The following is a 17,460-nucleotide window of genomic DNA, read 5'->3' on the forward strand; positions in this document are numbered from 1 at the left end:
CAGTGCAGAGATGAATGAAAACCGACGCCCCAACTACAGCGCCGGGGCAAGTCGGAGGCAAAGCCAGAGGTCAATGGTCACAATGAGAAGAAATGAGTAAAGGATTAAATGCCAGCAACCTTGTAAAATCAAAGGCAAAGACATCCAGCGAGGCACCTTTTACCATTTAGAGGCAGCTGTAGAGAAAGTGCAAGTTTCATTATGGATGTTATGGAGAGCCAGCCAAGGTCAGAAAGCAATCATCACTCTGACACCTCGCCCAGCAGGCAGCCCAGCTCGGCAGAGCACTGCCAGCCCTGGAAGAGCCATCTTACAGAGACCAACAACAGCCGATGGGGGCCAAAGGCAATGTCACAGGCCACCCACTCCATCAATAGCGCCGCAAAGGACCTGGAACAGAGCCCTCTCACAGGACAAAATAGAGCTTGTCAGCGTGCAAGATTCTAGGTCTTCATGTCGGAGACGGCAGACTGATCCTCAGGTTTCGATATGTGTTGACTTGACATGCTGAATGTCTAAACCGCCTGGAGAAGCTGCTGAGTCGGGAATAGGTACCTCTTTTATCAAAGCATATTAGAGCTTGGCATAAGGCAGGGCCCGTGGTGGCAGGCAGCAGAGAGAAGCGGCAGAAAGAACATGAGCCTCTTCCCAGGTAGGGGCTTGTCTTCCCTGCAGATACGCCCTGTAATTAGCAAGGCTAATGAAGAGGAGGGCTGGGACTAATTTCCCCGTTGACCTCTTTGCCCTCTTTGCGGGGTGAGAGGGTGGCCGTCAGCAGAGCCGAACATGACACCACGCTAAAAGCCATTAACCCCGATCCAGCACACCCTAAGGCTTACACCTGGTACAAGACTGGACCGGTACCAAGTCTCAGTGGGCAGCAAAACTGAATTCTTTCCCCTCTACCCCATAGGTAATGAAATGTCAGGGAAGCACTATCATCTCTAATCTACTGCAGTTGTGTAACTGTAAATTCAGCCTCTGGAAGGCAGTGTGTCATTACCAGGTTGTGCACACGGTGAATATTCCATCATTATAAAAACTGTTGTCTGTTTCGCACAGCATGGGTTCTCACACTGTGATTATGAACCAGGCTGAGGCACCTGTCACATGGAGCTGGTACTCGCTGTTTCTGGCTGTCAGGGTTTCCTACAGATTGGTTGCTGTGCATGTGAAATTCATAGAAAAAAAACAATGACAAATCTAATCTGCAGGTATATATTCCCCCCGCCTTGGTGCACACCAATATCCAAGACTCAAAGACAAAATACTACATGAAGAGTAGGCAAAGGAATTACAAAGGTAAAGAATTGTAAATAGCAAAAACCATAAGAGAGGGAAAGATATTTGATGTCAACATTCTGTGGAATATGCAGCATTCATAAAGCCGTAAGCCTGGCGCTTGTGTTTTTAAGTGCGTTGCTGTTCAGAGATTTCTTCAGTGTTAACATTTATTCCCCAGTCGGAAAGTTATTACATTTCTTTGCTCAACATTTTGCGTAAAGCATATCATAACCGACATGACAAGGAGAGGAGCTGGACTGAAATTGCTGCCTCAAATAATAAACCCGGTAACGTTTTAACTAACTACCCATCATTAACTTGACATAAGCTGGTTATTGTGATAAGATTACACATTAAGATTTCAAGGTTTGAAATTAACGCTAGCCAAATTCATTGCAGGTACATTGTAGCTGTGACTACAAAAACATTTATTAACACTAGCCACGTTGTCCAGTTGGACACGTTAACAGCACGTTTAGCTGTTGCTGATACTTAAACGTAATGAAAACCTGATTATCTTAGGCTGTAAGTTCAGAGCTGTAGCTCAGTCTGAGTGTCACCAAGAGCTCAAGGTTTTACTAGAATTAATCACATAGTGGTTATGATATTCCAACAGATAAACACTTTCAGCTAAAGTGAGAGACTATTCATCGGTGCATACAGAGCTTCTGCATGGTGTAGCATGAGATAGGTCAGGTTCTTGGGATGCTGTGTAATTCCATTTAGGAAAATGGCTTGGAATACAATTCTGAGTAACATAAGAGACCTTTCACTTTTCCTATCATTTTTTAAATAATCTATATTTATTATTGTGATTTAACATCAACCTGCCACTAGAGATGGAAATTGGACGCCTAATTATAATCTCATATATTTACATGGAATAATAATAAAATTAATACTTTACATGTATATCATTTGTAAAACAAATGTTAAAGTGCTTTACTTTAAAAATCAATGAATATAATGTAATAAATACACAAGAAACTCAAAAGTATACCAAATCAATTCAAAAACATAACAATGGAAGACAAACTGAAATAAAGTACAAAATAAATTCAAAATTAAAAGGCTCTTTATACAAGCAACTAATAATTTAAAAACTTGAATTCGAGATCATTTCAAGTTTTATTGGCTTTAGCATAATTTACATAAATTACATACAAATGGAGGATGTATTGACACATATCTAAAATTTTGCAGATTACTTTAGCAGGAGAGTAAATTACGTAGCTCACCCTGTTAGCAAAAGTGATTCTGGGACATTTGTTTAGTCAGATGCCTCTTAATTAAACTTTAAATCTCCGAAGATTCACAATAAGAAAACAGGTTATTGTTATTACCCATCTGCATTTTAACTGACCAGCAAATCCTGAGAGAGTATTCAGTATTCAGTATAAATGAATAAAAATTCAAATTATGTCCAGGGTGGAGCGTTTGAAACACACAGTGAAAACTGCAGAGGATTGTGTGTGGGCGTGTGTGTGTGTGTGTGTGTGTGTGTGTGTGTGTGTGTGTGTTTTTCTGGTTAGACCAAGCCTGAGCTGAAGAACAAATAAATATTGCATAAATGAATTTATTGTGTAATGTGAGCAATCAAATTAATTAAGGGGTCCACAGCTGTTGGAGGCGAGTAAGGCCATGAATTTTTCAGTGCTACCACTTCTCCCTAAGATTTTACAATAAATATTTCTGGAGGTCTTGGATGAATTTTTCATGGCTGAGTGGGGGAGATGAAAGGCGAAGGAGGGATCCAGGGGACGGGTGCTCTGTGGCGCTGACACACCACAGAGAGGTGCTTCGGCTCCAATCTTTATCAATGGGAGTCGGCCGACACCATTGCTTTAATTAGCCTGCTTTGTCAGGCGTTCCTCTATCAATAAAGAAAGGCCTGGCTCAGCTCCGGGCCGAAGGAGGAGGAGAAGGATAACGGGGTGATATCACTGGTCCCACAAGCTTTTGTACCCTCCCACCTCAAGAGAGGAAATGATGTAATTGTGATCGTTGAGACGAATGGCGCAGCAGTGTGTTATATCACTGCAATTCATCTGCAACCCTCTTCTTTTTTTTTTTTTCTTGTTTTTTATGTAGAGGCACGAAGATTTCCTTCCAGTCATTTAAATCCCAGAAGCACGATGGCATCAGAAACAAGCGCCGCTCCTTTAATTTGATCCTGAATCATTTATCCACAATAACCTTGTAGGAAACAAATCAATGAAGCATCCAGCTAGCATGCTGCTATATAGTATATACCATGAATGAGTAACAGATGCAATTGATTTACATGTTGTTGTCTAGGCTCGAGGTGCAGACTGGTGGAATAAATCAGAACTGGGTACATCTTGAGATTTTTTTTTTTCTTTTTTCTTTTTCTAGATTTGATATTCAGGTAGGATCCTGAGGTAACAAATTCAGAGGAGACAACTGGTTGGCGGGCAGCATACCAGCTATATTCCATCTGGAATACCATATTCTGCCGTTATTATTTCCCTAAAACACGGAGCCAAAGAAGCAGGGGGTGGTGTTGGATGGGTGCCTCTGCAGGATGGGGGTATCTAGAAGGTTTGTGCCAGCATATTGAAATCAATTCTGATTTCTAACATTTATAGCTGAAAAAAGCTTTTTACTGTCCTATATTAATGTGCAGCCCCACACCCATTGGTACTCCTGGATGAAGGGTGTTAAATTCATTTCCATTTTGCCCTCAAAGGGCCTTTAATGTGACGCCATAACCCAACCCTGTAGTTTAAATCAATCGAACCCTGGACTGGAGTAATAAAATAACCCAAGTTAGACTGAAAATAAATAAATACTGAGCAATAAATATGAAAATAAAATTACACTGCAACCACAAACTCTCTAAATGTAATTTTATTTTATTTTAGCGTGTCACATCCAGCAGTGTAGAACTTGTTTTCTGATTGCCAAGGAGAAACCCAACAGACTTACTTTCCCAAGTGGCTTTTGCTATAATTCTCTACTTGGTAGCTGAGTTGATAGCTGTATGTGACAAGTTCCGTAGAAATTGACACAGAAATGTAAAAGAAAGGGAGAGAGGTGAGAAAAATGGAAGGATACGGAAAGAAAAAAACACAGAAGTCTGCTTCTGCACATGCGGGAAGAGAGAAAAATTAGAGAGAAGTGAGAAACCACAAACATAACAGTCACTGAAAAGCACATGATACTCGTTAATTCAAGATGTATTTAGAGGCAAACACAGTGCAATAATATCTGTAAACAACTTAATCCAATTATCTGTGTGTGAGCAGACTGGTGGATATAAAGTTTCTCCATAAGAATGTTGAATAGTGCGTGTGAGGAGCCACAGTGTAGAATCCCACTGAGCCTCAGAAACAGAACTTCAAAATAACAATCATGTCCTCAGGTATTTTATCAGTCAAATCAAATAAGGTTCATGTAGGGGGAAAGAAGTAGTAATATATATTTTTAGCCTACATAGAATATCCAATGTGTGACTGAAGGTCCAGGTTTGTAATTTTCCTACCTGAGCAAAATCCTGAAAGATAACATGTCAGAGGCTGCAAAAGAGTTAGGAATAAAATGGTCACACTTTCTTAGATTTTTATGTGTGAATCTTAATTTTCCATCCACATAACACTTGTGTACATTTCTACTGTTGGTCTGTCATGAAATGCAAGCAAAGTAAAGTTAAATTAGAGCTTGTACCATAACCTCTAATTGGTACAACCTCTGGTACCAATAAGAGGTTAAGGGGTTTGAATACTTTTTAGGTGCTGAACGGAAAGAACTGTTGTTCGCCGTTGACTGCATGTATGTCTTTCTTTTGCTTACATGTCTGCCATCTATTAATTTACAGCACAAACACGCAACATATGTTGTACTAGCGCCGGTTTTGTTTTGTGATCTGGTAGCAGAAAGGAGAATGGCCACTCCACAGCAGTCAGCCCCACTGAGTCCACAGCACCACCCGTTCTTTTCATTCACTTATATTCTCACCAATCAATGCCTTCACTTCAAAGTGATGAGAAACTCTTGCATGCAAAGCAGATTGATCACTTCTAATTCAAGTCATTAACATACAAGTTGTTAACAAGTGAGGCCTCTGTAATGTATCTAAGGACCGAGGCGGGCATCGATAACGCCAATTTAGGACGTTTTACCGCCTTAAAACCTCCGAGTACACACTCTGCTATTCCAGCGCCGGATCGACCGGTGGTGAATTATTTCGCATCCTGTCTCGCTCTTTGTTTTTCGCCTCACCTTCTCCTCCCTGGCCCGCTCTGCCTCGGCCACTTAGCTGGGAGCCTGTACTGCTGCATGAGACCACTGCTACTCGACTGATGATAAATTTATAAGCCAAACTGAGGGGAAAGTATTAAACAACCTTGTGAATAGCCGAGGTTCGCTCTAAACTGAGGCGGCATATCTTTTTCATCAGCGAAAATAACTCTTCAAAGGCAGTAAAAGCATGCTTAGAAAGTAAAAGGCCATTTTAGCGGACGAGGCCCGGCGGTGGCGGTGGGGGGGGGGGAGACCCGAAACAATCCGGCTCCTGACGGCCTGCGACTCCCACCACCAGCTTCCTCATGCCCCCCCACCCCTCTCAACCCCGCAGCCCCTAACCGCACCGCAAGCAGCACAGCACATATACCAACCCTAAAAAAGCTAAATCAAGGCTTTGAAAAACATACAGTGTCTTTAATAATTCAGGCATTGGTGGGTTTGAATAGCCTCTTTAGCGTAGAAAAATCCAGTCTCCTGATATAGGATCAGTCCCTCTGGGGGGGATGGGGGGGCCTCCAGCTCCCTGCTCTGTGCCCTCTCTCACCAGCAGTATCGCCTCTTGCTTAGGATGCAACTAACCTGCCTGATTACATTAAGCTGTAAAATAGATCGCACACACAATTGCAGGATGTGTTCGCAGTTTCAGAAATATATATTTTTAATGGATGTAGTTTATTTATTTTTTTTCTTACTCTGAACTTGTACGACACCCCGCGAATCCCCAAATCAAACGCAAAGTTTTGTAGTAAAGCAATTATTGCAGTTGACTAGCATCTTTACTCGGGTTGTGGACTAACATAAGATTGTAAATATTTAACCATCTTTACACCCAATCCGCATTCATATTTCATCAGGTTTCTTGCAGTTTATTCTCAAAGCAAAGTGTTGGGCTGCATAATTATTTCAGTTTAGCCATTTTTTTTTTCCACCCATTACTTCCATAAATACAGGAATTTGAGTTATAGCTCCTCTGAGGGCTAATTTAAGAAAAAAAAAGAAGCATGTATTAATTAATTCAACCTAGATGGAAAGGAAGAAATCCCTAAGTAAGTAAGCCGTTGGCAGGCATCAAGGATGATTTCTGCCTTCAAAGGAAATGGGGATGGATTTGAGAGGATGCGGCATTTTAATCAATACTGTTGACTCCTGAGGTTGGCAGGTGTGGTTGCGGCGCATACCTCTCAGCACAACCATCATTCAGGAGGAAAACCTCGACGTGGCCACTGCGGAGATCTACCCCCAGCTTTCCGAGGCGCCTCCGCCGCCCAGCTTTTGTTTAATCGGGTCCGATTTCCGACTTTTCGGGAATAAAAACCTGAGCGTGGCCGACGGTCTGCATCCCAGATCGTATTTTGCCTTCGCCTCGTTGCGAACGCTTTAACTGTGCGTGACTCTAAACCTTTTGTTGCCTGCTTCCATTTGTGTGTACGTCCATTCACACATCCGACGTGTGGAATAATAAAATAAATATCGAACTCTTAAATATTTCAGTGCATTCTAGGAGTAAAGTGGAAGTGTTTTTCTGACAGACCTTGTCCGAGCCCCAACAACTCTCCTCTCCACCGCACCCCCTCACCCTCCACCTCCCCGTTGTATTTCTCCTCACAAATGCATTGTGCGGAGCGGCCGGCCCAATCCATCACTAGGCGTCTGGCGGGAGAAAAAGCACTTTCCCAGGGTGGGTGTTTTTTAGTTCTGCCAGCGCTGCTGTTTCAGTGGGCACCCGGGAGACCTCGCTGATGGACACTCCGGTCATCACTGCCAGGGAGCTTTGGGACTCTGAGCTACCACCCCCTCCGCCCCAACACCCCACTCCACCCTTTCCATCTCCACCTCAGCCTGTTCCACTCACCTCGTGTTTTCACTCGCACCTTCCATTGTCCCAGAAGTGTTGTGCACTTCCTTTTTGACAATGATGACTATCGTACCTGCCCGAGTTCTCCCTTGCAAAGTGGTTCGGCCTTCAGAGACCAGCCGCGCTCGGCCTCTCAGGGCATCAAGGGCCCGACTGGGACGTCGTCAAGAAGGGGGGAGAGGGGACGCTAATTCCACTAGTTTTGTTCCTTACCCAAATTAAGCCTAGTGGATAGTTTCAGTGTGGAGAGACCTCAAGTGGGGGAGGCTGAGCAGGGCTCCACAGCGTCTGCCTGGGAAGCTCTCAGCTCTCGGTTTTTCATCACAGGATGTGTGTGCGCGCTCGAAAATATTATGCAGAGATGACTCTCCCCCCCACCACCATTCAAATTTGGAGGTCTGCTCCAGTTTTTGCTGCGACAAACTGAGATTTGATTTCCAAAACGCTCGCTCATCTCCTCTACACAAAGAAGCCGGCGGGGAGAGGGTGCGATCGCTGGAGAGGAATGGGCTGCGAGGCAAATCTAGGTGATGTGTATGTTCTTAGAGTGCCCCTGGGTCTTCCATGGGTAGGTAGGATCTGACAAAAGAGATCTGTACAGCAAAAAAATCCTCCACTCTGCTTGAGCATGGGAAATTAAGCCCAGATAAAGATTCTCTCTGAAACATACTCTCCTCTCACTTTTCATCTCTCTCTTTCCCCTCCTCCTCCTCCCTCCTTTCCTTCTACAGTGGCAGAAGAAATTACCCATTGTACCATCTGATAAACCCAAACAGCCCGCTCCGTAAGACCTCCAGTTCCTCGTGCAGTCCCAGCTTGGCGTCCCTCGGGTGTTTGTTCAAAAGGAAAACTCTGCGCTGCCTCCAGGGGATGTTTAACTCATTGCAGTGGCAAGTATTTAGAGAAAACTCAACAAGTTTGAGGCTGTCAGAGCGCGAATCCAACTGTCAGGCGGAATTATGTCTCCGAGGCGTCTGACGTGACGTAATGACCAATTGCATCATTTTTGACAAACCCTCCCGTCGATGAGAACTGGGGCAGACGCCGGTTGCTTTTCTGCGCGAGTGTTTCATTTGAATTTGAAACAGCGCGGCTAAGTGCATTAAATGATGCTGATTAACTAAGATTACGGCTGCAGCAGGGATGTGATTTCTGTTTTGATACGGAGCATCAGTTGAGGCAGAGCAAACAGTTTTTTGAGTGGCTGATGAATAATTGAAAGTCAGCAGAGGGTACATCAATAAAGTGGTAATGAGGCATATTTGTGCAAAAAAAAAAAATTGCAATTTTCAAACTCTGTCCCTCTTCTTGAAGTGTACGACATGCATTAATGATACTTTTGCTTCCACTCCTATCTGCTTGTATTGACGTTATTATCACCATAATGAACCACCGAATTCCTCATGTCATAAACATGTTTTGTTAAGTGAACCAAAACTCAAAGAACGTCACAGCATTGATTACCACCAGTTTAAAGTCATGTTTAGCAGATACAGCACAGAACTTCCCACGCTTATTAATTCTTTAAATTTGGTTGTTGGTTTTTTTATTTTATTTTTTTTTATCAGGGTAACAGACTAGAGAGTCTATCAGCTTGTGTTTCTTTAAAAATATCCTTTTTGAACTTCATCTATTAAAATTGACAAAATTATTTAGCCTCATTTATCCCCGTGGTCTTTAAGCACACTGAAAGAAATAAGTCTAAAAGCCTCAAAGTCCTGTTGTGGTAATTCCTACTACTACTACTTTAGGATTTATGAAAGTAGAGATATTATTGCACATGTGTGTACATATATGTGCTTTATGTATTAGAGTGTTATAGTACAAGACAAAGTAGATTACACTCTAAATGACAGTATACATTTTTTGTGTAAGGAAAATCTAAAATAATGAAATAATATAGTCTGTGCTTTTCTTTAAGCGATGGAAAATGTGATATTTTAATACTTCATCTGTAATGTTTTTTGTTGGTTTTTTTTTTGTAAATGTAATCTGTTTTTTATTAATAAAAGCTGACCCCAGGAAGAATAGGTGATGCAGCATGCTGCTGATGCTAAAGGGAATCTCAATGAACAAAAACTGCATAACCAACCTTCGCCTTAGCGCTAACCCCAGCTATTTCACTCAAATCATCTCTAATTCTTACTTCATCATGACATTCATAGAAAAAAAAAAAACTACATATATCTATAACCGTGTTTCACTGCAGCAGAGTATCTCCTGGCCCTACACCTAGCGGTTGATTGCCTGCTGTTTCTATCGTTACATCATGCTGTTCAGATGGGATGTTTCATACCTCAATCCCTGATCTAATTATTATTACTGTTCAGTTATCCTCGTATCACAGAGCCATTGCATCATGGATCCAGGAAGGTTTCATCCAAAGGTGTGTTTTTCCTAAATCTCAGTGTTTCTGCTATTAGCTGGCGCTCGTTTCTTGACATATGACGGCGGTAACTTTATCATGACGTGAATCATCAAACATACGTTTCCAGCAGTAAGGGTGGTTTGTTTGCATGAGGTTTTTTTTTTTTTTTTTGCGCTAAAAGGGACATATAGTGTCATAAAAAAATATTTGTTTATTCCCCTTTTTTTGGTGTCATACAGGTTTTTCATTCAGTTGATTTCCTCCTAAAAGTCAACTCGGGACTCCGGTGGTCTTCAGCTCCAGTAGGAACTTTTTGTTCCGTTTCCATGTTCTCCTTGAATCATGCATTGTGTTGCATTGTGTTTCTAGGGAGTTGCCTCATTTATTACTTTAGTTTTAGTGTATTTTTTTATTAACAAATGTTTTTGTTGGTAATTTTTTTATTCATCCTATGGTGCATACCATTTTTAAGAACCCTGTCACTCCTCCTCCCATGCTCTGCTCTTCATATATGACTACAGTGCAGTAAAACCAGGTCATTTAGAAAAATCCTCCAGTCTGTTCTTGTCTAAACAAATTCTATTCCATAAAAGATATTAAATAAAATTTTCCAAACCGCACAAGGATCTCAACATTTATGTAAATCATGGAATCGAGTCATTATTTAGTCAGGGCTGAAGAAGCTTGAGTGACCACATCAGATGATCAGATTTATGATTCCCTAGAAGTGAACTAACAGGGAAAATCAAGGTATTTTTTTTAAATAGGAACCACATTACATATTGAATTTAATTCCTGCTTTTGCTTAGTTTGTTTTGCCACTTCAGGATTATTAGTTGCTTCCATCTCCTTTTGTGCATTTTTGTGTGTGTGTGCGCGTGTGTGTGCATGTGTGTTTTACATGTTCTCTGGCGCTTTGCCGTTTTTCCCCTCCATTCGTTTCCGTGTTGCACGCTGCGCTCACTGTGATCCACACACTGTTCTCCTGAGCAGAGCTGGGCAGCTATGGATACATTGATGCTATCTCATTATTAATAAACAATGTCTTGTGAGCTAAAACATTTGAATGTTTAATAGCCACATCTGTGTATGTGTGTGTGTGTGTGTGTGTACTCTTACCCTGTGGATAAAGTTAAAGGCTATCATAACATTTCAATATACAGCTACTGTTAAATACACACAGAGCTTCAGATCATCTGTCAAGGATGTCTCAACAGTCCTCGGTTCAAAACTGAGCTTTTGGTGCCCTCTGTCTGTTGGTAAAAGTATTAAAAAGAGAAGGACAGGATATTCACCAAATGTAAAGTAATAATCTATTTATATTTTTTGCCTGGTCTTTTTCTTTTTTTTTTCAGAAACATTTTGTTGACTGTTTCCAACATTTCTACAAGGAGATGAACCTAAATGAGAGGCCGTCTGTCCCACTGAGACACACATGGGCATTCGACCTGGTGGTGATACTGGAAGTGATGTCGAAATAATTCCCTCAGAAAGTGGTGGAGAAAAGCAGCACAGCGGTTTGATTTTTTGTTTTATTTATTTATTTACAACAGTGTCTGCAGGTCACTGTCTTTGGAGTAAAACTGTTCCTTTGTTCTGCCTTTTTCTAACACAGTTGTGGCATGTTGTGTCCACCTGGAGTACTGCTGACCTTCTGCGAGGCAGCCAGCTAGTTAAAGAAGTCCATTTTCAAGGCTGTTCCTGCTCATATCAAAACTCCATTATAGATTTTACCTCCAGGGGAACCCAGGGCTCACAAGGTCCTTGGCAATTTTACCTGAGGAAGAAGCTAAAAGGATTTGAATCTCCTAGGATGGATGAGGAGGAGAGCAGGGGGGAGGAGGGGAAGGTGAGGACGAGATGCGCACCCTAGGACCCGAGCCACTGCACTATAAAAAGGGATTTTTGCTGTGTTTCAAATATTAGCCGTTTTAATCAAGCATATTAGTTTGGAAATGCAGTTATATCCAAATATGAGCTGTGTGTGTATAATCAAATCCTAACTAAACATTTAAATTAGAATTGAAATATTTGTTCAGTCGTTTGTTTTTCTGAACAGGAAGGCTGAGATGTATTTATGGGCTGTTTTATGAAACAGTATATTAACTTAGTAAGAGTTAAGAAATGAGTTGTTTCTGTTTTGGAGCAAGAATTAAAATGTTTTATCCAGCTTTATCTGGTTTCCAAACTAGAGTAATGTGAAACAGCATGCAGCGTTTCCAGCTTAGTGTTTTCGTTTTCTAAGAAATCACTCACCCTTTGTGACTTTTTTCAAAGTAGCAAACAGCAACAAACATAGTGAGTTTTTCTGATTTTACTGGAAACTTGAGTAAGCACATTTTGTTCTTTTTCTTCCCAACTAGCGCCAACACACACAAGCAGTTTCTGCTCAGACTAACACATTTGACTAATGACAGCGCTTTCATTTCTATTCTCTACATGCAGAAGTCAAACCCAACTGCAGTCATCACAGATAGAAACCAGGTCGGACAAAGGTCTGGTGCTCTGCTCATGAAGTTTCGTCCAGTCACTTAAAGGTCTGGATGCTGAATCGTCATGTTCAAGACGAGCTGAGAGGCCTCCTTCATGTAACAGACATACTGTAACTTTCATACGTACCAAAGCAGTGCTAAAAAAACAAAAACAATTTTGTGTTAGTGTAACCAGTTGCAATCTCCTGACTGGGTCACAAGGTTTAAAAACAGACCAAACTCAAGTAAGCGAAATGACAATGAAATCAACTAAATCAAACAAAAATCTGCATTAACAGACATTTTTGGGGTATTTTAGGATACTTGTTACCCAATTATTCAATTACGTCATTTAGCAACTTCCAGCATCTTTTAAGGCCACCTGTAGTTACAGGTACCCTGTAACAACAACTGTTGACTGGGAACAACACCTGTGGTTGTCAGGAACAAGGCTTTACTCTCCACCTTATTGGAAAAAATTTCAAATAACTGGTGTGATTTCAGTAACTTTTCTGCCTTAAATCACAGATTAGTTCCCTTTTTTCTCCTAAAATTTAGGATGAACTCGAGAGAAGAGACAGTGAATGGTCTTGTGCTAAATAAAAGTCCTTTAGAGCCACAAATGTCACATGGCTTTATGAAGAAAAACAACCAATAACTTTTTATAAACATCGATTATTTAAAATTTTCTTTCTAACTTTAGGCTTCGAAATAATGAGAAACAAAACGTGTGCAAAAAGAAGGTGGCTATGTTTTTCTCAATGGGAAAATGAATCCACATCATTTGTGGAAAATGATGTCAAAGTAAAGCACATACTTTTCAACCTAATAAGAAATACAGATCTAAAGTACATATTACTGGCACTTTCAGTGTCATTCTGCTGCTGACATTCAATGTAAATAAAAAAACACAGAAAAACTGCCAAAACTAGTATTTGTTATAAATACATCATTAGATGGTACATTATCATTTTTAGCCAAAGTTATTAAGAGCCATGGCAGAAGGTCCAAAGGGCCACCTGCTGCTCCTGCACCACAGGCTGCAGATCCCTGCTCCGAAGTTAGTGTAGAACAGACTAATAGTCTGATTTAGTTGAGTAATTATATTCATTTGAATAAAACTATCTACAGTAGTTTAGAATGTAAATAAACGTTGGATTTGTTATTTACAAGGGCAGCATCATCTATTCTCCAGGCATATGGTTCCATTTTAGAGCACAGTCACTTGTGCTTCTTCTTTAGAACAAATCTACAAAATATAAAATTACATCTTCCTGTGTCTTCCTGGCAGCAGCCAGTCACTGCATGTTGGCATTTTGGATCATTTCGCTCGGCTTGTTTTGCTACATTTAGTGCAAGACCTTCAATCTCCCCAAATCCAAACTGCTGTTTGTTTGATTTTTTCAGAAACTGTACAGAGCAGATTAACAAAGATAAATAAATAGAAACATAAATACACCATGCGGTGGTCACCTAACGAGCCGACAGAGCAGTTTCATGATGATTCCATTGTTTATAAAAACAACTGCAAGCAAACAAATTGACTTTGTAATTTAATACATTGAAATTGGGCCTCTGTCTCTTTAAAAACTCATTCCCTTTTTGAAAGCCCACCTTAGGAAGTCATGACAACATGGCGCCTCTATTTACCCTTTAGCAACGTTTTTACCAGCATTTCTCTGTCAAGTAGCTCCTACAACGAGCTCAGCAGATGCTCAGTTCCACCAGGTGTTTGCTAATTGCTGTTGGCTAGTCTGAAGGAGCTGAGTGGGGGAGGGGAGCATGGAAACTGCAGCTCCACCCAGTCGTTTTGGAAAGCTGAATTGCGGCCACAGGAGATTAAAGGATTTCTCAAACATGTATAAAAGAATCAAAGCAACACTCCAGATATGTTTTTGATGAGGGAATAACATTATAACGTGACGTAAAAGCCAAAACGTCGATTCTACAGAATACTGCCCCTTTAAATAATTACATGAAACTGAACAAATTAAAGTGTTTTGTTCATTTTATTTTATTTTTTAGCTGTTAAAGCTCTGCCAAAATAATGACTAAACTCTCGCCAAATGAATTATTTCAGTAATTTTACTGGTTGAATTGCAACGGTTTGTTTTACCAGTGTAATCCGCTTCCTCTGCCAAGAAGGGAGCAAAAGACCGAGCAGAAAAAAGCAACAACAACAACAAAAACAGAGTTCTGGAAACGTTTCAGTGGCAATGAACCCTGAACTAGAGGGCTATCCAGTAGTGGAGGGAAGGGAAGCCTTGAAAATGAAGGAGGTGGAAGAAGAAGAAGAAGAAGAAGAGCTGCGAGCCTGTTGTCAAAGAGTTTGCCAGGGGAGCCGGCTTGGGCTTCCAATGCATTTAGCATATATGAAAGAAGAACAGCTCTGTCTCCTCACACCATCCTTAACTATGTGTACTAACAAGACAGATGGAGGCCAAAGATGCAGACAGATCACATCAGGACATCTGTCACTTCATGGCAACAGCCTCCTTAATAAGTGACAAGGCTTCCTCACCCCGTGGGCACAGGATGGGGGAGGAGGAGGAGGAGGAGGTGGTGATGGTGGTGGTGGTGTCTGGGAGCTGTGGCTGTTCGAAGCAGCCGTCAAAGTCATACAGCAGCAAACTACAAACCCTCACAAAACCAACGTATTTTTTTCCTCTTTTTCTCTCCCTCTCTCGTTCTCTCTCTCTCTTTTTTTTTTTAAGTCTAAACAACTTGTCCCAATTACAGCCAATCACGCGCGATGCGCAGCCTTGATTACCAGCCTGGTTAAGGAGACATCAAAGCTCCCTTCTAAGGGCGCTGACACGAGGCTGCGCAGTAATTAGCGGACTTCACTGGAGAGTTTCATCACCGAATGTTTTCAAAATACCCGACGACTTAATTTGCACGGAGGATGGAGGACATGCGTGGGGGTGGGGAGGATTTCACGTCGACAGAGCATTTCGCCCCGCAGAAATAATTAAAAGCATAATTACAGCTCATCAGCCGCGCGAGTGCTCTGCAAAGCGCTGTCGCTGTTCCGCCGCTTTCCTCGGGGTCATCGGCGGGAGTGGAAGGCCGCGTGCAGACCTAGAAATTCGCAGCGCGTGACATGTGCAGGAGAATAAGAGCAAGCGTCTTATTACCAAAGAATACCAGGAGGGTGGGGGGGCGGCATTGGGAATGAGCCGCGTTTCTCTTGCAGTTCCAATTAGAGCGCTTTTGTTAAAAATCTGTTAACTGCCAACGACGAAACGGGCCTAAAATGAGACTGCTCACGCGCTCCGTGGGTCGTTAAAGCGATAACTCGCTTCTCCGACTGATGTGTCAAAGCTCAACGCGGGACTCGGATAAACAGATTGAGTCAGTCTTTAAAAAGTGGCAGGATGTCATGGCGGAGTCGCCCCCCAGGAGGCGGTGAGGCCTGGCTGTGATGACCACTTCCTGTAGTTTCTTCCGGAGGCTCGGTGCATGCTAAGTTTTTATGACGACCGCTAAGGCCACGGCTTGATCCCAAGGAAGTAACGAAGGCTGAGCCGGGGGCCGCGCCGGTTTGTCCGTCCACCTGACGGCAGACTCATAATGATCCCGCTGTCATAGCAGCTTAAAGTCATCGTTCCTCTCAGTGCTCCTCTGCCCAGTTATCAAGCAACACGTTCACCTCCAACTCCCAGTTGAGAGCTGGGGTGGAGAAGGTTGGTGAAAATAGTTTGTATCAGTTTAGCCACACTGTTTTGAGTGGTGCTGTAAAACATGAACCATGCACAGAAATCCATTTAATGGTGAAATGCTGCTACACGTGCTACAAACTAGTAGTCACCAACCTGAATTTGGTGCCTTAAAACCGGACTTCTGATGACTGGTTTTAAAGGGGCAGTATGATGTAAAATTGACAGTTTTGAGCTGTACATTGTCTTATAATGTTATTCCCTCATTGAAGACATACCTGGAGTGTTGCTTTGATTCTTTCATGCGTGTTTGAGAAATCCTTTAATCTCCTGTGGCCACCATTCAGCTTTCCAAAACGACTGGGTGGAGCTACAGTTTCCATGCTTCCCTCCCCCACTCAGCTCCTTCAGACTAGCCATTCAGCTGTGCAAAACAACTGGGTGGACCTAGCGCCACCTTTGAGACGCAGCTCCTCCTCTGAGCTGCAGTTTCCTAGCTTCCCAGGTTCAGTCTCACAGAGCAGTTCTTCCCCTCAACTCCCCTACTCAGCTCCTTCAGACTAGCCAGCAGCAATTGGCCAAAGTGCCATCTGCTGAGCTCATTATGAGCTACTTCTCAGTGCAACTCTGGTAAAAACATTGATGGAAGGTTCATAGAGGATCCATGTTGTGATGACTTCCTGAAGGCAGAGTTTCAGGAAGAGCAGGAGGTTTTAAAGAGACAGAGGCTCAAATTTCAAAGTGTTAACTTACAAAGTCAAATTTCTTTCAAGATATTTTAGATATGTAGCATTCTCATAACAACAAAGTTGACATAGGTTCTTCATTGTTTTCTAAACTGGTACCATGCACCTGGACAATACATAATATTGGCCCTTTAGAAAGCTTTAGCCTGCCAATATTTACTAAGATATAAAAGCAGCATTGAAAATTAGTGGTGTCCTGGTGTGATAGCAATATCAGCCCAAAGTTACTACAACCAGATGTTACTACTGGCGAAAACAATGAAGAAGGCAACCAGACAATGATGTGTTTTTTGTTGTTGTTTTTTTACAACAATGTGCAGCTGGCTCCACCAGAGCTCTCACAGCATCACCCAGTTCATAGAAAGTTGTGTATCCTTCATACATGTTAAATCCACAGCTCTAAAATTATGAATTTATCTCATCTTACTGTTTTGATCCGTTGCTGCCAGGATTTTTGAGTGACGTATCAAATGAACAAGCTTGTTTATGTGTGAATTTAATTTAAACATCGCAATTGCAAAGATATGTTTTTTTTCAATATTAGCAAAATACTGACAAAGATTTGCGCACATTTGTAACAGAAACACATCTACAGAAAACTCGGAGTCGTAGCTCCCATTCCTTTACCTATAAAAAAAAAAAACAACAACTATGTGTACCTGGTACAACTAACCTCGGCCTTGGTTGGTGGCATCAGGTGCTTTGATGGGTAGGAAAGTGGATTTTAGTGACGAATCTGCACATAACCCCAGTATCCTTTGTTAATTTCATCTGCTATTGGATGTTTGTATCAATGTGAAGTCACACTTGC

General features: G+C 41.8%; 1 long non-coding RNA gene across 2 annotated transcripts in view; it reads left to right on the plus strand.

Annotated features, from left to right (window-relative positions):
- LOC122838165 overlaps positions 1–11,919 on the plus strand; it is a 162,653-nt gene extending 150,734 nt beyond the window's left edge. For both annotated transcript variants that reach the window (XR_006371847.1, XR_006371848.1), the window contains 2 exons: positions 11,129–11,290; positions 11,389–11,919. This is a non-coding gene — a long non-coding RNA (uncharacterized LOC122838165). The remainder of the gene's footprint in view (positions 1–11,128; positions 11,291–11,388) is intronic.
- The last annotated feature ends 5,541 nt before the right edge of the window (positions 11,920–17,460 follow it).

The sequence above is a fragment of the Gambusia affinis genome, linkage group LG10, assembly GCF_019740435.1.
Source record: "Gambusia affinis linkage group LG10, SWU_Gaff_1.0, whole genome shotgun sequence".
Classification (NCBI taxonomy): domain Eukaryota; kingdom Metazoa; phylum Chordata; class Actinopteri; order Cyprinodontiformes; family Poeciliidae; genus Gambusia; species Gambusia affinis.